The sequence below is a fragment of the Dendrobates tinctorius genome, unplaced genomic scaffold, assembly GCF_039654945.1.
Source record: "Dendrobates tinctorius isolate UK_male_01 unplaced genomic scaffold, ASM3965494v1 ptg000230l, whole genome shotgun sequence".
Lineage (NCBI taxonomy): Eukaryota > Metazoa > Chordata > Amphibia > Anura > Dendrobatidae > Dendrobates > Dendrobates tinctorius.
Genome location: NW_027361897.1, coordinates 5,681,552 through 5,705,591, shown reverse-complemented (window position 1 = coordinate 5,705,591; position 24,040 = coordinate 5,681,552). Strand labels below are relative to the sequence as shown.

Genomic DNA, 24,040 nt, shown 5'->3' with positions numbered 1-24,040 from the left:
ACAGCAAGACCATGCTTTTCTACAGGTTTTGAAGGAATTGATCACTGCAAAATAACATTTTTCACCTACATGGGTATGTGGTCATGGAAGAGCTTTGATAACACCATTACTCCCTGAATCAGCCAGAGCAGAAGTTTGGATAATGGTTTATGAATTCTCCATTCTTCTAGCAGATCGTTCATATAAACCCGTATTTCTGCTTTACTTCCCCTTTAAATGGAGCTATTGGAGCAACTCGTAAAAATAAAGGAAAGCCATTCCCTGTTGCAGCCTCCTTGTCAGCCGTGACTTTCACAAAGGATGGGCTCGGGCCCGGTATGCTAACAAGCACAAATACCGATCTCATATAATGGACTTTGGCCGAGCCGCCTATAATTTTGAATGCGTTTTCAATTTTCGTAGCGCTGCTGGGGTAAAAACATTGACGAGCTTTATTTTATTTTTATTTATTTTTTTGTCCTTTTACAATAGGTTCAATGACACAAGATTATCAAACACCATAATGGCTAATCAATAGAGGGTTTACTTGTCACGGGAAACATATAACACACTAAAAGCAATTGATCACTTCAGTCTCACTCATTTACTAGGAGACAAAGAAAAAGACGCCAGAACCACGGGAAGAAGAGGCCAGACGTACGAGGCACAGATCACACACACCTCACAGGGGAACATGGCTGTATACATCCATTATACACACTGGATATAATCAGACGACATGGACATAAGTATAGGAATGCCTGCACATAAAACACCTACAGGAGCCTTTATCACATCCCACCCGAAACCCACAGACCTCAATATGGGGCTGGTCCCCACTTGGCATCCATGACAGCGCTCGCTCTTCTGAGAAAGTTTTCCACGAGATTTTGAGAATTTTTGCCAATTCATCCAGAAGAGAATTTATGAGGTCAGATACTTATAGGGGAGAGGGCCGGGCTCATAATATCCATTCATGTTCATCCCATGTTGAATGCCGTTGAGGTCCAGACCGTTCACGTTCTTCCACACCAAACTCTCCCAACCTTGCCTTTATGGACTATGTAAACTGGGCACAATCATAGGGAACAGAAAAAGGGTCTTTCCCAACTGTTCCCACAAAGGTGGAGGCTACAATTGTCCAAAATATTTTGTGATGAAGCATTAAGATTTCCTTTCAGGGGTAGGTGACAGTGAAGAACAAATCCCTCCACCTCCAAACTCTAGGTCGCACAGTCAGGCAGGTAACGTTCTCCTGACATTCCCAAAACCCAGATTCATTGATCAATTGCCAGCTAGAGAAGGGTAATCCGTCACTGCACAGAAGATATTTCCATTGCATTCTGATGCTTTACACCACTCGGCATTGTGCTTGGTGATGTAAGGCTGCATTGCAGCTGCTCGGCCATGAAAACTCCCAGCAGGGGCGCAATGTTTGTGCTGATGTTTACGCCAGATGAGACTTAGACTCTGCAGCTATGGAGTCAGCAGAGTGTCTGTCACTTTTCTGCACGCTGCTCCTACGCACACGGTGGCCACACACTGTAACTTTGAGTAGTCTCCATTTCATGGCTCAGATACTGCTGCTCTTTCCACTTCTCAATAATGTCACTCACAGGTGATGGGGGAAGATACAGTTGTGCTCAAAAGTTTACATACCCGGGCAGAATTTTTGCTTTCTTGACCTTTTTTCAGAGAAAATGAATGATAACACCAAACCTTTTTCCTCAACTCATAGTTAGTGGTTGGGTGAAACCATTTATTGTCAAACTACTGTTTTCTCTCTTTTTAAATCATAATGTCAACATAAAACATCTAAATAACCATGATCAAAAGTTCACTAACCTGGTGATTTTGGCCTGATTACATGCACAGAGGTTGACACAAATGGGTTTGAATGGCTACTAAAGGTAACACCCTCACCTGTGACCTGTTTGCTTGTAATCAGTGTGTGCATAAAAGCTGAGTAAGTTGCTGGGATCCAGAGAGACTCTTGCATCTTTCATCCAGCCACTGAAGTTTCTGGATTGTGAGTCATGGGGAAAGCAAAAGAATTGTCAACGGATCTACGGGAAAAGGTAGTTGAACTGTATTAAACAGGAAAAGGATACAAAAAGATATCCAAGGAATTGATAATGCCAGTCAGCAGCATTCAAACTTTGATTAACAAATGGAAAATCAGGGGCTCTGTCAAAACAAAACAATGGTCAGGTAGACCAACAAAGATTTTGTCCACAACTGCCAGAAAAATTGTTCAGGATGCAAAGAAAAACCCACAAACAACATCAGCTGAAATACTGGACTCTCAAAACTAGCGGTGTGGCTGTTTCATGATGCACAACAAAGAGGCATTTGAAGAAAAATGGGCTTCATGGTCGAGTCGCCAGAAGAAAGCCATTACTGTGCAAATGTCACAAAGTTCCTCACCTACAATATGCAAAACAGCACAGAGACAATCCTCAAAACTTCTGGAACAAGGTAATTTGGAGTGATGAGACCAAAATTGAACTTTTTCACCACAACCATAAATGTTACATTTGGAGAGAGGTCAACAAGGCCTATGATGAAAGGAACACCATTCCTACTGTAAAGCACAGAGGAGGTGTCATGATCCAGGACGGGGTTTCGCTTTGGCCCGTCCAGGTCTGATTGGGGGTTAATTGTTCCGCCTCTCCCTGGCAGAGGGCGGCTATTTAATGGTCACTTGACCTAGGTCCGGTGTCAGTTATACTCCTGCCCTCGGCTGAGTTAGTTGACCTTGTGCGTATGTGTGCCTTGTGCCTGATATCTTGCTTGCTTGTTTGGTTTTGATTCGGTTCTGTCCCTGTTACGAGTTCTGCCTGTCCCTCTTGTACGACTCTCTGCTTGTGACCTGACTTCTCTCTGCTCGTCCCCTTGGTACCGCGTCGCCCTCTTGTGTATGACCTTTGGCTTTGTCTGACCTCCCGTCTGTTTACCCCTCCTGTACCTCGCTGTCCGTACTGTGAACGACCTCCGCTTTGCCTGACTCTGAGTGTTCTGTCTTCTCTGAAAACAGGACGCTAAGCCCCGCCCCCTTGCAGTCACATGACCGTAGGTCCTGCGCCGGCTTGCTAAACTTCATCACTAAGGTCCTGTGCACCTATACTTTCTGGCTATCCTGGTCCCCAGGGGTCCCTACAGTGCGGGTGAGTCCCTGCTCAGCGGAGGCTGTACGCCGGTGCTGTCAGGATCCTGATAGGAGGATTGCTGATGTTTTGGGGATGTGTGAGCTACAAAGGCACAGGAAACTTGGTCAAAGTTGAAGGAAAGATGAACGCAGCACGTTATCAGCAAATATTGGAGGCAAATTTGCAATCAGCCCAGAAGCTGCGCATGGGACGTACTTGGACCATCCAACATGACAAGAATCCAAAACACAAGGCCTGTCATTGGCTACAGCAGAACAAAGGGAAGGTTCTGGAGTGGCCACCTCAGTCTCCTGACCTCAATATCATTGAGCCACTCTGGGAAGACCTCAAGCGCGCAGTTCCTCCCAGACAGCCCAGGAATTTACAGGAATTGGAGGCTTTTGGCCAAGAAGAGTGGGCAGTTTTACCATCATAGAAAATAAAGAACCTCATCCACAACTACCACAAAAGACTTCAAGCTGTCATTGATGTTAGAGGGGGCAATACAAGGTATTAAGAAATGGGGTATGTGAACTTTTGATCAGGCTCATTTGGATGTTTTGGGTTGTCATTATGATTTAAAAAGAGAAAACACAGTAGTTTGACAATAAATGGCTTTACCCAACCACTAACCATGAGTGGAGAAAAAGTTTTAGTGTTATCATTCATATTCTCTGAAAAAGGGTCAAGAAAGCAAAAATTCTGCAGGAGTATGTAAACTTTTGAGGACAACAGTATAGGAAGGAAAAAAAGGAAAGAACGGACTTCCTAATACGGGAAAACAATGGTATCAGGGAGGTCTCAAGAATGACCCAATCTTTCACATGTATTAGTAAAAGGCAGATGGCACAGCGATGGGCCCGATGTTACACACTGTTGGTAATGGGACTGGATGAAAAACCCAAATTCATTGATTGGAGAGTGCCGATGTGTTTGTCCATGTAGTGTGGATAGAAAGGATAGATAACATTACTTACATGAAGGAACAATCCCATATTTTGGAGTTTATTCTTCAGAGGTATCCCAGAGAGCAAATGTGAACAAATAATAACTGTAATTTAAAAGGGAGGCTGGGGGGAGGCTCTAATGGGGAACCAAGCTTTGTATAATTGGTTTCTATAGTTATTGTTCCCTTAGATATAATAATTGCCAGCAGCCTGTAAAAAGTCAAAGAAAAATATTTGCTTGATTACGCTTTTAATTAGGTGCAATACCTCAAAGCAGCCCGTAGGTGGCGATATGTCATTTGTGGTTAAAACTAGAGTCTGAAAAGCAGACAATCCAGCACCAGCGACACAACCGGTGGGAGGTCTCAGGATATGCAGAAACGTCGTTTCAGCTTTATTTGTTAGGCCATCAAATTTATTATAGCACTTTTTTTTTCCAGTGACTTATCAAGTAGTTTTTTTATCACCATTTTAGATAAAATTAGTTTTACTTTTACTATGTATGGGTAAGGTCTGCAAAAAAGTAATTTATATATATTTAGTTTTCATATATGGAAAAGCCATTTGGCTAAGTAAAATGTATCGTCTCCTAAATACATCAGCTGTGTGGACCCTGTGGATTGGTAAGGCGAGGCTTGCTTTATTATTTTTTTAATTTACGTATAGAAACATTTTTTTTGTTTTGCGATGTGCCACTGAAATTAATCACCCAAATTATAGGGGCAAAAAGCCCACTGAAGTGTCCGGCAGAGAGGATCTGGGCATCTTATTCCCCAGTAGCTCTCCTATGCTGGGGGCACCAGACGATCTTGTGATCTTGGCATCAAATAAAAGCTTCTTCTTTTATTTTTCCTCAACAACTTTGCTTATCCAGATGCTTTAGACATATTCATAAAATGATGAAATGCAACTTTTACCAAATGTCACATTATTTTGGAATATCTCACTCCCCCCCCCCTGCCTGGAATAAGATTTTTAGAGAAGTTTTCAATTTGGCTTTTTTTTTTAAAGTGCAACTTTTTAACCCCTTAGTGACAGAGCCAATTTGGTACTTAATGACCAGCCCAATTTTTACAATTCTAACTAGTGTCAATTGATGAGGTAATAACTCTGGAAGGATTCACAGGATCTCCCTGATTCATATTGTACTTCAGTTGTAAAATTTAGTGGTAAAATTTCTTCGATACAACTTGCGTTAATTTATGAAAAAAACGGAAATGTGGCAAAAATTTTTGCAATTTTCAAATTTAGCATTTTTGCCCTTATATCATACAGATATGTCACATAAAATAGTTAATAAATAACATTTCCCACATGTCTACATTACATCATCACAATTTTGGAAACAATTTTTTCTTGTTAGGACGTTATAAGGGTTAAAAGTTGTCCAGCGATTTCTCATTTTTACAACAAAATTTACCAAACCATTTTTTTTAGGGACCACCTCACATTTTAAGTCACTTTGAGGGGTGTACGTGACAAAAAATACCCAAAAGTGACACCATTCTAAAAACTGCACCCCTCAAGGTGCTCACCACATTCAAGAAGGTTATTAACCCTTTATGTGCTTCACAGAAAATGAAGCAACGTGGAAGGAAAAAACGAACATTTAACTTTTGTTTCACAAACATTTTAATTCAGAACCAATTGTTTTTCATTTTCACAAGTGTAAAAACAAAAATGAACCACAAAAAATTTTGTGCAGTTTCTCCTGAATACGCCGATACACCATATGTGGGGGAGAACCACTGTTTGGACGCATGGCAGGGTTTGGAAGGGAAGGAGCACCGTTTTACTTTTTCAACGCAGAATTGTCTGGAATTGAGATCGGACACCATGTAGCATTTGGAGAGCCTCTGATGTGCCCAAACAGTGGAAACCCCACCACAAGTGACACCATTTTGGAAACTAGACCCCCCAAGGAACTTATCTAGATGTGTGGTGAACACTTTAAACCCCCAAGTGCTTCACAGAAGTTTATAAAGTAAAGCCATGAAAATAAAAAAATCATTTTTTTCCACAAAAATGATCTTTTCGCCCCCAATTTTTTATTTTCCCAAGGGTAACAGGAGAAATTCCACCCCAAAAGTTGTTGTGCAATTTGTCCTGAGTACGCTGATAACCCACATGTGGGGGTAAACCACTGTTTGGGTGCATGGCAGGGCTCGTAAGAGAAGGAGCGCCGTTTGACTTTTTAATCTCAAAATTGTGAGAAAGGATGCCACGTCGGGTTTGGAGATGTGCCTAAACAGCAGAAACTCCCCACAACAGACCCCATTTAGGAAACTACACCACTCAAAGACTTTATCCAGGGATATATTCAGCAATTTGAACCCGTAGGTACGACACAGAATTTGACAACATTAGGTCGTCATACTGAAAAAGTTCATTTTTTTTCACAAACATCTTGTTTTAGGCTAGTTTCACACTAGCGTTTTTTAGCGCTTCGCTTCGTGCGCAATAGAATCGCATACAAAAAACGCATCAAGCGTTTGCTTTTTTAGGCGCATGCATTTTAACCAGTTTTTAGCCATGTTAACTCTAAAAAAGCATGCGATTTTAAACGCAGGCGTGCGCATGACCATACGCACGCCTGCATTCCCATAGACTGTAATGGGATTTTTTTTGCGCATTCCGTGCATAAGCATGCACATGCGTTTTTTTTTAGCCAGGTCGGACAGACCAAAAATGCAACAGGTTGTGTCCGGCGCACACTACAAAAAACGCATGCGCACGAAAATGCATACAAATGCCTGCATACGCTAGACCATGCGCCCCATGTTAAAGATCGGGGCGCAGGATGCATGGACGCGCAAAGCGCAGCGCTAAAAAACGCTAGTGTGAAACCAGCCTTAGACCTGAATTTCTCACTTTTGTCAGAGATTACACCAAAAAGTGGACCCCACAATTTGTTACCCAATTTCTTATGAGTGCGGCGATATCCCATATGTAGTCAAAAAGTTCTGTTTTGACAAACGGCAGGGCTCGGACAGGAAGGGGCAAAATGTAACAAATTTGGCTTTATTTGAAATAGATTGTCATATTTGCAGAGCCTGTGTGTTCAAGAGCAACAGAAATCCCCCATAAATGTCTTTTTTATAAATTGTACCCTCTAATCTATTTATCTCAGGAGGTAGTGAGTAGTTTGATACCACCATTTCTTATGCAGTTGATGAAATACAAGTTTGAAAATTTACAATTTGCCTTTTTTCACCGTCTTTTATATGATTCTTTTTTGTACGTTCTGAGGAACACACCTCAAATTTTATTGCACTAGTTTTTATGTGTTCAGAAATCTATCCAATATGGCACCAATGTGATTACTGGACACATGGCTTTGCCTATAATAATAGAGGGCACACCATTTGGTCTTTAGGGTAAAATTGAAGTTCCAGGACCCATTCAAAGCTTCTCGAGACATTGAGCAAAGAGAATCCTTCCAGGAATGGCAGGCAATGTACTGAATAAGGATCGTGCCTCTGACTGTAGAGCCCCCATGGATTTGATGATAAGCGAACTCTGTGCAGTGCCTCCCCCTCCCACTACTCCCCCCAGATGATGCCATAACTAAGATGCCCCATTGACCAACGGGAAGAGAGAGGAAGGGGCGTCCGGCCACACCCTCAGGGGTTAAATTCAGGTGCTGGGGTGGGGGTCTTTCTCTTTCCTCTCCGCCGGATACCTAGAAGCTTTTGTCCAGGAATCCCCTGACCCTGAAGCCATGTCAGAGGCAGTTATCGCGGCCCTGCGGCAGAGAGCAGCACAGGTGGGTGATCCATGCATTATAGCCCTTTAATCTAAACTGGATGCACACCCACCTGTGCCCTCTACTGATCCCCTATTGCCGCTGGCCTCTCCTTTATCTCCCGGGACCCAATCCTCCCCTGGGCCCCAGGCGCCTTTGTCACCCCCTCATCCTGCGCCAGCGCTGCTCTCACAGCACACAGCCTCCCCATCCCTCCATGCCCCGACCTCACCTGTCACCTAGTTTCCTCTGGTCTTCTCCCCCCGCGACGTCCTCTTCTCAGCAGCCACCCGGATTATCTGACGCTGCTCCAGCCTCCACTATGGCTGCTCCGGCCTCCTCAGCAGACCTGGTGAGACCTGGCAGTGAAAGCCACAGATGTCTGGCTACAACTAATGCTTACACAAAAACATCCTCCCTTTTCAGCATCGGCCACTAGTTTCTCAACAGTCGCAGGCCAGAACTCAGTGATCGTACGGAGACCAGGAGCCTGCCTGTTATATAATGACGGAAGCTGCCGATTCCAGGCAGCATGCAGATATAGACACGATTGCTCAGCCTGCGGACACCCTGCATCAAGGTGTACACGCCTCGCAAGCGGAACTGCTACGAGGCAAAACGCCGGTGAGTGTAGCCGCAATGGGTCACTGGCTAAGCCTTTATCCCAATAAAGAATCTGCTCAACAATTATATGACGGTTTTAAGGACGGTTTTTTCATCCCCTTTAAATTTAAACGAGCACAAACATCAGCAAAAAACCTAAAATCAGCTCGAGAGTTCCTGGAGATTTTACAGCAAAAAATCACAAAAGACGTAGAACTAGGCAGGTTGGCGGGCCCATTTCAATCATTACCATTTAAAAATTTCAGAATCTCACCTTTAGGTATAGTGCCCAAAAAAGAACCCGGTAAATATTGGCTAATTCACCACCTTTCCTACCCAAAAGGCGATTCGGTCAACGATGCAATTCCCCCAGAAGACTCGTTGGTAACCTGGTGCCCTACTGGCAAAGACCGACATAGAGTCTGCTTTCCATCTTTTACCCGTGCACCCAGAATGCTTTCATTTGCTGGGTTGTAAGGTGGACCAGCTTTTTTATTTCGACATGTGCCTACCAATGGGCTGTTCCATTTCCTGTCACTATTTCGAGCTTTTCAGCACCTTCTTAGACTGGGTAGTACGTCACGAAACAGGCAGCAATTCCACAATCCACTACCTCGATGACTTTTTGTTCGTCGGACCTAGGGACTCTAGACTTTGTTCTTTTCTTCTTCAGAAGTTTAAATTTATTGCTAGGCGTTGCGGTGTCCCACTATCGCCGGAGAAAACGATCGGCCCATGTAACATTCTCCCTTTCCTGGGTATTGAAATGGACACAAATGAGATGATTTTTCGTTTACCGGTGGATAAATTGGAAAAAACACTCCAAATGGTTAAAAGTTTCCTCGGTGAAAAGAAAGTCACCCTCCAGCAAATGCAGTCCTTACTAGGTTTACTCAACTTTGCTTGCCGGGTAATGCCAGTTGGCAGGGCTTTCTCACGCAGGTTATCATTAGCTACAAAGGACATCGCCCAGCCGGGCCACAGAATCAGAATTAATCGCTCAATGAAAGCGGATTTGTCTGTCTGGAAATCATTCTTGGAAACCTAAAATGGGCATACATGTGTCATGTCTCAGAAAACGCTAAACAACACCCTAGGTCTAATGGTGGGCGCTGATCTTACAAATGGTTTTGTCGCAATCTACAGCAACCAATGGTGCAAAAGCAGATGGCCGATCCTATGGACCTCTGCCAATTGGGGCCGCAACCACGTTTTGTTGGAGATATTTGCCATAGTTACATCAGTCGAACTATGGGGTGATAAACTGAAAAATGCAAATATCAGATTTCTAATCAAAAACCCAGGAAGCGCTAAATGTTTAAACAGTATGTCTTCCTCATCACCACCGATTGTTGCGCCGCCTTGCATTATTATGCCTTAGACACAACATCTGGTGCCGAGCCAGAGTGACGTCTACTATGGATGATAATATGGTTAACTCTCTGTTGTCTTCCGATTGGCAGGCCTTCAAAGTCTTCCTTCCCAGCGCAGAACCAACGGGCCTACTGTGTCCCCCCTCCATCTGGGACACAGTGGCCAATCACTGATGCCCTTGATCCGCGCCTCAGTGACACCGGCTACCTGGCAGGTTTATGGTAAGGCATGGGAAGAGTGGTGCTCGCTAATTAGAGGGAGGCCAGTCGATACGTGTGATCAGGCGAGGCCGACGTGGTGGTAAAACTCCTGAATCAGCTCAAGAGTAGAGGCGCGTCGGGCACATTAGCGCAGCGTCATTTATCGGGAGTAGCCTTTTTCTTTCAGCTAATGGGATGGGCCGATGTAACTAAATATTTCTTCATAAAGCAAGCCGTTAAAGGCTGGAAAAGGCTCCAACCCAGTCACGAATGTCGTCGCCCTGTTTCTTTAAGTCTGTTGCATGATATTATAACAATATCTAAAACGCTGTGCAAGTCACAATACGAGTCAGCCCTAATATCTGCAGCATTTGCAATCGCATTCTTCGGGGCGCTGCGGATTAGTGAACTAGTGCCGCATTCTAAAACAGCATCAGTAGGCGGGTTAATATATGAGGATCTCGTAATATGCAGCGACGCTCTGCGAATTAGAGTTCGAAAATCCAAATGTGACCCCACCGGTAGAGGGTCGTGGGTCCTGGTCAAGGCCCTAGACGGCCCTATATGCCCTGTCAAGATAGTCAGACACTACGCGGCTATAAGGCACGAAAGTAGATTTTTCCTCTCACACACCGACGGGTCCCCACTTACTAAATATAAATTTCACACCATCTTTAAGAAATGTATACAAGCTGTCGGTGTAGACCCCAAAGAATACGGGATGCATTCTTTTAGAATCGGAGCGGCCACTGAAGCAGCTAGGGCCGGTGTAGCAGAAGCTGAAGTGCAGAGATTGGGACGCTGGAAATCCGCATGCTTTGCAAGATACATAAGACCAGATTTGCTATAACACATCTTGTTTCTTACAGGAGGTCATAAGCCCACAGTATGGGTATTGGGACATTCTTTTATGTATTGGGCGTGCAAAAGAGCCGAGATACGCCCTGGCGGAAAGAATTTTTACTTCCCACAACTAGAGGTCAATTGGAGAGGTATCAGAGGGCTCCAGTGGGATCAGATCTTCCCGGAGTTGGTTAAAATTTCTAAAATGGCAAAAGGGCCACTAATATTGGTGTTACATGCTGGTAGTAATGATTTGTGCAAATCAACAGGTGCGGAGTTCTTCACGACAATGAAGACGGACTTAAAGCTGTTTGTTTGATACCAGATATGGGGGTGGTATGGTCCGTCATTTTATCTAGAACGGTCTGGCACGGAGCTAAAGACCTTAAGGCCATCGACAAGTCAAGGAGAAGGATAAACGCAAAGATGGCAACATTTGTCAAAAAGAACTACGGCATCGTGGTTCACCACCACAATCTGGAAGAAAACGTCTCACTCTACCTGAGACCGGACGGCGTTCATCTAACAGATATCGGGCTAGATAGGTTAACTAATTTGCAGGATGGGGTTGAACAGGCTTTAATGATATTGTGTGGGGTCGGAGTCCTGTGTAGGTCATACACATGATCCTCCGTGGCGGTAGTGTAGAGGGGGGCAAGGTTCGTAACCTCTCATCAGCCGACGTGCCCAGCGGTCGCGGGCTTACAGCTTTGAGTCCGTTGCGAATTGTATTTGCCTCTCTCTGCTTATTAATAAACTGTGACCGACCTGTTCAACCCATCCATGCTTGTTGGTGCTTTGTTATTATGGGATTGGTGGGAGGCAGGAAGGCACTGCTTACGACACACAGGTCTCTGCAGTCTGGCAGGCACTGTACTGAATAAGGATCGTGCCTCTGACTGTAGAGCCCCCATGGATTTGATGATAAGCGAACTCCGTGCAGTTCCTCCCCCTCCCACTACTCCCCCCAGGTGATGCCATAACTAGGACGCCCCACTGACCAACGAGAAGAGAGAGGAAGGGGCGTCCGGCCACACCCTCAGGGGTTAAATTCAGGTGCTGGGGTGGGGGTCTCTTTCCTCTCCGCCGGATACCTAGAAGCTTTTGTCGCACCCTCCCTCCCTTATAGATTAGCGGATGTGCAGCGCGACTGTTTAAAATTTATATTTAAAAAAAAAAAGGGGAATATATATATTTGGTTTGTGCAAATTTATTATTCACGTCATCTTTTTATTCTGTCACAGCAGTAGTGTAGAGGGGGGCAAGGTTCGTAACCTCTCATCAGCCGACGTGCCCAGCGGTCACAGGCTTACAGCTTTGAGTCTGTTGCGAATTGTACTTGCCTCTCTCTGCTTATTAATAAACTGGGACCGACCTGTTCAACCCATCCATGCTTGTCGGTGTTTTGTTATTACGGGATTGGTGGGAGGCGGGAAGGCACTGCTTACGACACACAGGTCTCTGCAGTCTTATTACTCACAGAGGGAGGCATGCTCCTAAAAACACAATGGCTGATTCTAAAACTTGGTCTTGCTAACAAAACAGTTGTCCCGCATATGCGTATATGGCATTAGGAAGAGTAAAATGGAATCTACTAATGAAAATATTCTCTATTACTTGTTCCATAAAAATTACTCTACTGGGGCCACTAAGCAGAAGATATGCGATGTTGGAAAAAAAAAAACCCAAAAACTAATAATTGTAAGAGGTCTAGTAGGTCTCAAAACAGGGGGAGAAACAAAGCCTGGCTGGGATGGGCACGTGAGGCAGTAGTACCAGGAATCATTTTGTCTATCATGTTTCCTACAAATAATACAAGAAGTTCCGGCACTCAAGAGAAGTATATGTAGCAAATTTTTTATTTGTACATCTGATTATCCCAATGTCATGTGACGTTTCTGTCTACAACTCAGACCTTCCTCAGACTGGGAAGAAAGACAAAAAAAATACACAAAAGACAATTAAAACATAGAAAACCCATAGTACATCTGCATCAATTTTACAAGTGCCAACGAAAGATGAAAAACATCACAAGACACAGAAAAAGCCATATACCGTATATACATAAATAATCACCAAAGAACACAAGTTTTAAACTTCATATGTGATACAATGTCCGAAATATTGATGATAAAACATTCAGTAGCGTACAAGAAAAGTCTCATTTTTAAAGAAACTATCAAAGGAAAATATGAGAGAATAACTGGTACCTAGAGGTATACATGAGCATGGAAAATCCATGAAAGACAGCCACGAGAAATAGCAACATTCTCTGTAGAGATAAATGAGAATATTAATGAGAATAAGGGAATAATAAAACCCCCCAAAAAAACTGAAAACATTTTTAAAAAATGTTAAAAAAAGGAAAGGATTTTTCCACGCAGAATCTGCAGAATTCGCAGGTAAAATGACCTGCGTTTTACCTGCGGATTCCTATACTGAAATAGGTGTAAAAACGCTGCAGAATCCGCACAAAGAATCGACATGCTGCGGAAAATAAACCGCTGCGTTTCTGCGTGGAATTTTCTGCAGCATGTGCACAGCGGATTTTGTTTTCCATATGTTTACAAGGTACTGTAAACCGCATGGAAAACTGCTGCGGATCCGCAGGGCCAAATCCGCAATGTGTGCACATACCCAAAGGCTCCCCCCTGTGCCATCGACTCAAAAATGAGATACTTAACAATTTTTTCCTGTAACTGGAGGAAAATGAGCGGGCCTTGGGACTTTTTGTACAGGACAAAACTGTTATAGGTAGCAATATGCCACCTTTTAGTACCCGGCCTCAGTCTTCTGCTTCACCAGGTATGGTTGCAGAACCTGGTCTGACAGGTCAATGGCACCCATACATTTGTTATAATCTGTGACACAGATTGTTTTTTGCTTGTCCTTGGTGGCACCCCTGTCTCTGACCATCACAGTGGTGTCCGCATGCAGGGTGGTCAGCATGTAGACGTGCTTCCTGTCTTTCCACTTCACTGCAAGAAGCGGGTGACTTGCGAGTGAGAATGACGCCCCTTCTCCAAACGTCTGGACACCAACTGTGACGAAAACCCCACTCGGTTTTTCATCAATACAAAAAGGGTGGGGGAACAAGAGGCGCAATAGTGCCCTATCACTAGTGACACTACGATGTGAGTGGTGTAATGCAGTTCCACTCACCTATTCCAGTTGTGTGACCCACAACTGGCTTGAAGACATAACACAGTATCAGCTGCTGCAGGACCTCCACCGACCACTCCAAAGTGGAAAAACTGCCAGAGAATATGGGAAGCAAGATGTGCCACAGTCCGCGCTGCTGAATCCACAAAATCACCTGGGATGCAAGATGTAGTAACAAAGTACTTCTTTATTCCTTCCTACGCGTTTCGGCGCCCTTACTGGCACCTTCCTCAGGGATATGAGGGATCTTGCTTCCCATATACTCGGTTTTTCATGACTGTCCAACAGGCCCCTGCATTTGCAGGGTGGAGGGATTTGTATAGAGGGATTTGTATAGGGGGATGCTAGTGGAGTAGTTGTTAATTTAAACGTGTTACCCTTGATAGAGAAAGGGCGTCATTAGCTCCCAGACAATTTTGCCTGGGATGCCTTGGTAACTGCAAATCCCAGGTATTTCTGGAAGGCTGGCTGGGTGAAAGGGAATGTGATAGGCGTCCGGTACGTTGATGGTTGCCATCACGAAATTAGGGGAATGGTAGAGTTTAATGATTCCATCTTGAATCTTCTGTAATTTGTGTGTGCGTTCAGGGGTTTTAAGTTTATTATCATGTAAGTTCAATTTGCTTTTCTTATAAGGAACACAAGAGAATAATGTCACCTTCCATATTCTGTTTCTTGTACTGGGGAGATTACCCCTTTAGCTAGAGTCCTGATATTAAAGAATTTCGTAACTCCAGTGATGAACGGCAAGTTATTCTCAGGCTCTGTGGTGGAGAATTCGATTTCTATTCCTTCTCTGACAGATTCTAGAACCCATTGATTTGTGCTGATCATCTGCCATTGGGAGAAGAATATAGAAACCCGACACCTTACTATCTTGGCTTCATTGTCTCCCCTGACTTGGATTCTGGGAGAGCAAAAGGTTTATGCCTTCACCTCCCTTAGGATAGCTCCAGCGGGAGGCTGAATTTGTGAGGGACGAAAGGGCCACTTACTGACCAACTTGAGTTTTGGCAATGTTTTCTTTTTATCAGACGCTTTAACTCATCCATCGCGGGTCCAAACATATATTCTCCTCTGAAGGGAATAGGGCAGAGCTTGATCTTGGAGACTGTCACCGCTACACAATTTCATGAATAGTGCACGTCTCGTTGAATTTGACAAGACTGAAGACCTTACTGCTATTCCAACCAATTCTGCGAATGCGTCCGCTAAGAATCCTATGGCTTTCTGAAGAAGAGGTAGAGATTCTAGCAGCTCTTCTCTTAGGCTCCCATGCGGAGATGTTCTTCCAGCTGGTTCAACCACCGGAACATGGACCTTGCTATACATGTGGACAGCACATTTGTGTTCAGAGCTGCTGAAGTATTCTAGGATTTCTTTAGCAGGCTGTCCATTTAATGATTCATTGGGTCCCTCAGTTGCGAGAAATCTTCAAACGGGAATGTCTTTTTTGCAAGTTTAGCCACCTGCATATCTACTGTTGGTATTTCTGACCAATACTTAAATTCCCACTAGAGGAAGAAATATATATAAGATAAATATCTATAATATCAATAGATAATATTTCTTGTTTCCCTGGGTCAGGTCTGTGCCTGCGGCTAACTCGCCTTCTTCCCACCACTCGCCAGTGAAGGATCTCTGACCTTCTTGCGAGTCTGAATCTGATTGCTCCTCCATACTCATTTTCCTCTTTTTGGCCCCTGATGAGGTCACGTAAAATGATTGGCAGAATGAGGCTGGGGAGGACAACCTTCCTGGCGGACCATCCCTCCTAGTTCTTTCATCAAGGAGGGCTGTTCCTCTTTCACAATTTTATCTGTGCAACTTTGACACAGACATTTTTTATGGGAAGATAGCAACTTTTTGGCACAGATGGTACACTTCTGGGCTGACATCTTGTCTTTACTTATTTTTAAAAAAGCAGGAGAGAAGGGAGCCATCTAAGTATACTGAAAAATTTTGCTCCAAAGATAGAGACCTACCCATGCCAGGTACTTACTGGGTTCAGGTTAACGATGGGTTCTGCAGATGCAGAGCAATAAGATCGACAACCCTCCATCATAGGAAAGGTCCTACCTTATTGATTCTTCAGTACGGGCTCCTTATGACCAAGTGGCAGGACTCCAACGCAGCACCTGATGGGATGATCCTCCTCCCCATAGTCTGATAGGCGCAAGTAAGGGGAGATCTCTTGCAGACGATAGTAGGGCTCCCATACCCTGGCAAAAATTCATGTGCGCAGAATATTGAGCAGTGCTTTCCACTACTGAACGCAACCAGAAGTGATAATGAAGGACCTGGGATCACAACTGATGTCACTGTTGGTATTTGCAGGCTGGATAACAGAGTGGGGAGGAGGAGAGCTGCTTTATCTGGAGGCGTGGAAAGAATGGTGAGGTCCTATGTCCCGGAGGAGACAGGAGCAACTGCAAGAGGGGAAAGCCAGAGCAGTAGACCTCAGTTGCCTGGCCTAAAGATATGCAGGACAGTGTCTGTTTCTGGCCACAGAGCACTGCAGGATGACGTCCTCATGCCCCATAGGGACAGGAAAAACACTGGAGGGAGGAAGTGGGATGGGCTATTTGACCTTTGTGTTTCCTGTCCCTATTAGGGTGTGGTGTAACCTCCTGTGGTGCGGTCGTGTAGAGTGACTTGAGAAAAAAAGTTTTTAATCCATCAAAGTGAATTAAATGCAAAAGTACTTTATTGTGATGGTAAAATAGGAGCATGGGCATAAAAAAGCATTTTTAATTCTGTGCCACATTTATGAACAGTGTGTGCTATTTTGGATAATTTAGTGAAAAAAACATCAGTGAATGCAGGACAAAAAAATGGACCAAAAAAAAGCAAATGATGTAGGAGCATCGAGTTATATATTGGGAATAAGCACGTCAACCCTTCTGTCAATAGAGGAAAATTCAATTTCTATGACAGGAGGCTCTTAAAAAAAAAAAATTAAAAAAAAAACAACACTGCAGTTAAAATTGCAACTCTATTTAAATTTTTTTTTTTTTTTGCTTCACGCTCCCCATAGAAGTTTACAGAGCAAAAATGCACCGCTCAAAAGCTTTAACTGCACAGTGGGCAAGAGTTTTTATGAATCCACTGAGCTTGGACAGTTACACACAACAGAATTTCTACACAAGAGCGGAACGAAAAAAAAATGCAGTGTTCATGCGACGCGAGAACATGGCTGAATAGATCCTCACGTTAAAGGGGTTGTCTGGGCTTTTCACATAATCTCAGTACATACTGTATCTGGGCTGCAGAATTATGACAATAAGTAATTTACTTTCTGTCACTAGTTTGCACGGTTTTCTAGATATTCTGAACAGAAGGTCCAAGGGGGTGTGTGTTATGGTATTGAAATGAGAACTGGTAGTAACCTCCTACTCTACTCCAAACATGCCCTCTATAGCAACAACCCCACCCTCCATAGCTACAGGCCCTCCCCGTCCACATGAAGAAGCCCTCATCACACAGTAACAAATCTTCCCCCTCTAGCAGCCTCACTGCAGAGAGCAGACCACCCAGCTGTTCCTCCCCCAGACACACACTGAACAGTGATCTATGGAAAGTGAAAGTAGTGAGGAGGGAAAATCGTCCTGTATTCTGGGCCACTCCATGATTACAATACATAACTCATTATCAGTAATTCCTTCCCTCACTGTCCCAGGCTGCTGGCAGCAGTGAGAACAGACTGTGTGATGGCCAGTGATGGGGGTCTGCAGCTTCTAACCTGCACAGGGGATGGCAGTCACTGATGTAATCTGTTCTGTGACAAAGCCTCTGCTCGGCCTTACTAACTATGCTACTGTCATGGTCACGTGAGACTGGACACACTGCCTCCAGCAGGGCGAACTTATTTGACACGCGTGACCCTGGATACACCGCCTCCAGCAGGGCGAATTTAAATAATAGAACGTGCAGCCGGATACACCGCCTCCAGCAGGCGAATTTCAGTAGTACACATACGTCTGGATACACCGCCTCCAGCAGGGCGAATTTCAGAATAAAGGGGAAAACCAGGAAAACAATTACAATGGTGGCCCTGCGATAGGGAATGGCAACCTCCTGCACTCCTCTGAGTCAGTGTCTCTACACTCCTAACGATCCCTAGGCCGGTTCCACCCCAGGGCGCCGATCAGGATACCTGAAATCCCTAGCTCACCCTGAACCAATCCCTTATTAGTGAAGTGGACAGTGCAGAAACTAATCCCACCACTGCACTAAAACACACATTGAGGAAAGTGACAAACATGGAAACACCACTTAGCTTTGCTCTGTTGCTAATGCTCCAAGCAACAGAGTCCGACACCTGAGTGCATCTTTTCCACCAACCGGATCCAACACCTGAGTGCAGCTTTCCAGCAACAGAGTCCCGCATCTGAGTGCAGCTTTCCAGCAACAGAGTCCAGCATCCGAGTGCAGCTTTACAGCAACAGAGTCCAGCATCCGAGTGCAGCTCTCTTCCAGCAACAGAGTCCAGCATCCGAGTGCAGCTCTCTTCCAGCAACAGAGTCCAGCATCCGAGTGCAGCTCTCTTCCAGCAACAGAGTCCAGCATCTGAGTGCAGCTTTCACCATAGCTGCCACGCCACCAAGCTTTGCAATAACTCCACCCTGACACCATAGCTGCCACTCCTCCAAGCTTTGCAAGAACTCCTCGCTGACACCATAGCTGCCACTCCAGAATTCTGACTGGGCTGCCCGGGACTCTTCTCAAGTTCCTTCCTTCACCAAGGATGGTTGGAAAGCACCAATATCACCAACAGTGAGTGAGAACACCTGACACACCTTTATAGTTAGGAGCTAGAGTCTCACACCTGTTAGAGATTCCCGTGCAATAACGCTCACCACCACCGGGGGCAAACTAGAACAAAAGACACCACTGTGTAATAACCCTAATGGCCACCGGGGGCAAAACCAACTCTAAGCAACCAGCTCAAAGTAAAAAAAAGGTTACTTATTCAAAACCTGTCATATCCAACCTGGATCATGACAGTACTCTCCCTCAATGAGGGGCATCTGGACCCTCAAGACCGCTCCTCATCAGGGAACCCCCAGATCCAGAGTTCACCTCTGCAACTACCTGTACTTCAGGTTAAAGACAAATGGGCACCGCTGGTATTGGCAATGTATGTTCTGGCGGTGTTGCACATCCCCAGAGCACCTTCCTGGGGAGCGAGTTGTGTATGAGCATGTTTGGAGGTAAAACAAGCAGACAAGACTCCGCACACACTTCCACTGGATTTTATTTGGTGGACACCCATACACGCTCGTTCACACACTGGTCCGGACCAGAACGTTTATTACCACTCATTACTTTGTCAAATGCTGTGAACTTTTACTGGAACTGACAACAGGCATCCCCCTGTGTCACCACACTCACAACCCCGCTATTCACCAAGGGAAACACCACCCTCCAACCCCTCCTACTACGAGGCCTGCGCCTCTCTGGGTTGGCTAATGGCGAGGGTTGAGACTTGCCCCTACTCCCTGGCAGCATCCCTGCAGCCACAACTGGAGGAGAAGGGGACAGGGATATGGAGGAAATATACACTCCCTGGTTGCCTTCCTCCACACGACCAGGAGGGGGCGGCTTCTTTGGTGGTATGGAAGGTGTGGCGTGAGCCCCGCGGACTATAACACAAATCCGCCCACCACAGGGACGTACCCTTTCACCTCAGGGAATACCAGGCAGCACCATGGGGACACCCATTCCTCCCACCTGCCTAGGTGCGTCTGCGTGCATGAGCAAGTCCCGCTCACCAGCAGGGACTCTGGGGGCTTCTTTGCCAGAGCCACAATTTGACAGACCCTGATAAATGCTGCTGGAACTGCTTCAGCACACCATGCAGCTCCTCACTCACCTCAGTGACCCCCAGCAGCAATTACTCACCGGCCTGAACTTGGCCAAAGGCCTACCAGAAAAAAAAAAATGTAGGGTCGGTGATAATGTCATGGTCACGTGTGACTGGACACACCGCCTCCAGCAGGGCGAATTTATATGACACGCGTGACCCTGGATACACCGCCTCCAGCAGGGCGAATTTAAATAATAGAACGTGCAGCCGGATACACCGCCTCCAGCAGGCGAATTTCAGTAGTACACGTATGTCTGGATGCACCGCCTCCAGCAAGGCGAATTTCAGAATAAAGGGGAAAACCAGGAAAACAATTACAATGGTGGCCCTGTGATAGGGAACGGGGACGTGGAGACCTCCTGCACTCCCCTGAGTCAGTGTCCCTACACTCCTAACGATCCCTAGGCCGGTTCCGCACCAGGCGCCGATCAGGATACCTGAAATCCCTAGCTCGTCCTGAACCAATCCCTTACTAGTGAAGTGGACGGTGCAGAAACTAATCCCACCACTGCACTAAAATACACATTGAGGAAAGTGACAAACAGGGAAACACCACTAAGCTTTGCTCTGTTGCTAATTCTCCAAGCAAGAGTCCGACACCTGAGTGCCTCTTTTCCTCCAACCGGATCCAACACCTGAGTGCAGCTTTACAGCAACAGAGTCCAGCATCTTAGTGCAGCTTTACAGCAACAGAGTCCAGCATCTGAGTCCAGCTTTTCAGCAATAGAGTCCAGCATCTGAGTACAGCTCTCTTCCAGCAACAGAGTCCAGCATCTGAGTGCAGCTTTCACCATAGCTGCCACTCCACCAAGCTTTGCAAGAACTCCTCGCTGATACCATAGCTGCCACTCCACCAAGCTTTGCTAGAACTCCTCGCTGACACCATAGCTGCCACTCCACCATGCTTTACAAGAACTCCTCGCTGACACCATAGCTGCTACTCCACCAAGCTTTGCAAGGACTCCTCGCTGACACCATAGCTGCCACTCCACCAAGCTTCACAAGAACTCCTCGCTGACACCATACCTGCCACTCCAGGATTCTGACTGGGCTGCCCGGGACTCTTTTCAAGTTCCTTCCTTCACCAAGGATGGTTGGAAAACACCAATATCACCAACAGTGAGTGAGAACACCTGACACACCTTTATAGTTAGGAGCCAGAGTCTCACACCTGTTCACATCATTTCTCATTTTCTGAAAATAAATACAAAATTTAGTGCTTGGAAATTCAGAGACAGAAGATTATAGACTAAAAGAAGAATTTAGATTTTACTCAAAAATATACCTAGAAAGAGAAAAATCAGACAAACTGAACATTTGAAAGTGGTCTCTTAATTTTTGCCAGAGCTGTGTGTGTGTGAGAATGTGTGTATGTATGCGTGTATAAATAAATATATATATATAATGTGTGTGCATATTTGTGTTTGTATATAGTGTGTGTGTTTGGATATACATACACGTGTGTGCGGGTGTGTGTGTGTTATATCTATGTGTGTAATATATCTAAATCTGTGTGAAATAAATGTGTGCAATATATACTCTGATCAAAAAGGTTCATAATGCATGGCACATATTTTATGTGTAATTAATATGTGTTATGAACATTTTTGAACAGAGTCAGGTCACGGGTAAAATACACTACCCATCCAGGTGCTACTACATACTGATGAAACACTGATGGAGGAGACGGACGAGGACCAAACACTGATGAATATCCAACGTTGAGTATTTTTGTGTACGAGCTCAATCCCTGACTTCTGGATGAGACCTTTACTCCTTGGCGTTCACCAGTTGCATTCATGTTGCTGGTATCACACATGGCCACTAGAGGGCGCGCTGCTTACACCATATGGCCGACGCACACAGGGTTACACAGAATAACCATTTTATGGGTAAAAGAACAACTCTGAAAAGCGTAATTAGACAACTGAATGAAGAAAAAAAAAAAAAAGGGGACGCCAACATTAATGACATAGTAAATTATCCTGGGTTCTAAGCACAAGTGCATGATTACATAAAATAATAAGCTTTGTGAGTTATGGGCAGCCGGCGCCGGATATAGTGGGCTTATGAAACCATAGAGAGCGTTCAGATAACGCCAGCACAATAGCGAAGCTAACACACGGCTTTGTCATAAAAGTCAAAAGGTCGGCAGTAAAAGGTAGAAAGAGGATAATCTACGGGGCCATTCCCCATTTAATAACCCGTGACATTACTCCGGCCGCTCACAAGGTGCTGGAAACATGGCAGCTGTTGGCTCCTAGGACACACTGGGCTCTTGCCTTGGTCAATGCACCGGCACCTATAGAACAAATCGCAAAGTATCAATGAAGAGTTGAATTACGGCCTACAGCACAAACTGGAGAGCCCCCTCGTGCGGCTTCACTGCAGGTGACCATCTCCACAAGAGAGAAGAAGCCCCCCACCAGATGGCCTCATTAGGGTCTCTGAATAATAGGAGGAATCCAACAAGAGGAGAGGCACGGTTCCTTCTCTGCCCCCTCTCATGCCTTCAGATGACTCCACGGGGGGCTTCAGTCAGGCAGGACTGATGGTAGAAAACCCTAACTACTGCAAGAAATATAACCAGGGAGCTGGGGGGTGCGCGGGCCCCTGAATGGCTCCATTATGGAGGCCTACATTGTTAGGATGGTAAGTGGACACGTATACAAAAGCACGAGGAGCGCGCACAAAAGGTTGCCATTTACAGCGTTACAAATGAGGCCAAGAGAAAACGCTGACAGACCCTATTAGCAAAGAGCACGGAAAGAGCAGAAAACACATTTTTCCTCCAAGACATACAAACACATTTCTAAGGTCATGGGAAACCATCTCACCACTGGGAAGGCGGGTTCTCCTAGTTTGGTCGGACGGATCGCTGCCAGGTGACTAACGGAGACGCTGACCACTGCTGCTACAGCTCATTCTATGCAACGTGCCGGAGAGAGAATGCTGCAGCACTCAGTGTGAGGGCTCGTGCCCTTGTACGAGTTATATCCACTTGAGAGTTGTATTGAGGAGCCCATGATGCCACTCTTCATAGGAGAATCAAATAGGAGAACTACTTGCAAGTGGCCACTTGAAATACCTTTTCTCATGATTTGATACACCTGGCTATGAAGTTCAAAGCTCAATGAGGTTACAAAACCAATTTAGTGCTTCAGGAAGTCAGTAAAAAATAGTTGGGAGTGTTCAAATCAAGAAAATGATAAGGGTGCCCATACTTTTGCACTGGTCAAATTTTGTTTAAATGCAGATTGCACATTTTCTGTTAGTACAATAAACCTCATTTGAATCCAGAAATATAACTGAGTCCATCAGTTATTAGATATATGAAACTGAAATAGCTGTTGCAAAAACCAAAATTGTTATAAAGAAAAAAGGTTAACATTAATAGGGGTGCCCAAACTTTTACATATGATTGTATGTGCCTATGAGGCGGTCAGGTTCCGATCAGGAGAACCACGACCGATTTGTACAGCGGGGTCAATGCACAGAGTGTGAAACACGGATGTGTGCCCTTAGGCCAACTTTATATGGACGTATTCCAAAACCCATGTGCACAACGGACCAATGTTTCCCTAAGTACTGGGGCACCTCGGGTCTGCGCGGGGAGGAAAGCCTTTGGTAAGGTCCTTAGGAGGAGCAGTAGGCAGTCCTCACTCCCGTCGGCTTTGTGGGCGAGCACATGGCGCCAGAGTCACGCCTGCAGATTCCGTACACGGTTGATCTGCAATGATTCGCGATGGCCTAAATGTAGCCTTGCAATCTTCATTCTTACTATCCCGACATATTATGCCGCATATAAACTAATATTCTCATTCATACACTGGTGAGTGAGGGTCCGTGAGTGTCGACTCCCACTGACTGCTCCACACAGAGGGTCCCGGGCAGTGTGGGCCCTTCATTTCATGTAGTCTAAAATCGCAACCATCTCACCACCACCAATAGCTCTACCTGGAGATTACAGGTATGTGCACAAGTTCAGTAACTGCAGCAGATTGTTTTGGGGTTTTTTTTGCAGAAAAACAAAGTATTGGCAAGAAAAATGTTGAGTAAAACACAAGCCTTTCTTTGCGCATTTTTCCTTGCGTTTTATTACCCATTGATTTGATTAGACAAAAAACGCCAAAAGAATTTACATGCTGCGGATTAGAAAAAGAACGCTT

At 45.1% G+C, this 24,040-nt stretch overlaps 1 protein-coding gene across 6 annotated transcripts in view; it reads right to left on the bottom strand.

Annotated features, from left to right (window-relative positions):
• The window catches only part of BTRC (beta-transducin repeat containing E3 ubiquitin protein ligase), a 314,397-nt gene that overhangs the window by 127,012 nt on the left and 163,345 nt on the right, over positions 1–24,040 (bottom strand). Inside the window, exon 1 of one of the 6 annotated variants that reach the window (XM_073555798.1) lies at positions 22,709–22,854. The exons of 4 other annotated variants lie outside the window; for them this stretch is intronic. The gene's annotated coding sequence lies outside the window, so the exon portion shown is untranslated. Of the gene's footprint in view, positions 1–20,897; positions 20,920–22,708; positions 22,855–24,040 lie in introns of those variants that run through there. One more of the 6 variants, XM_073555799.1, reaches the window with a different exon arrangement.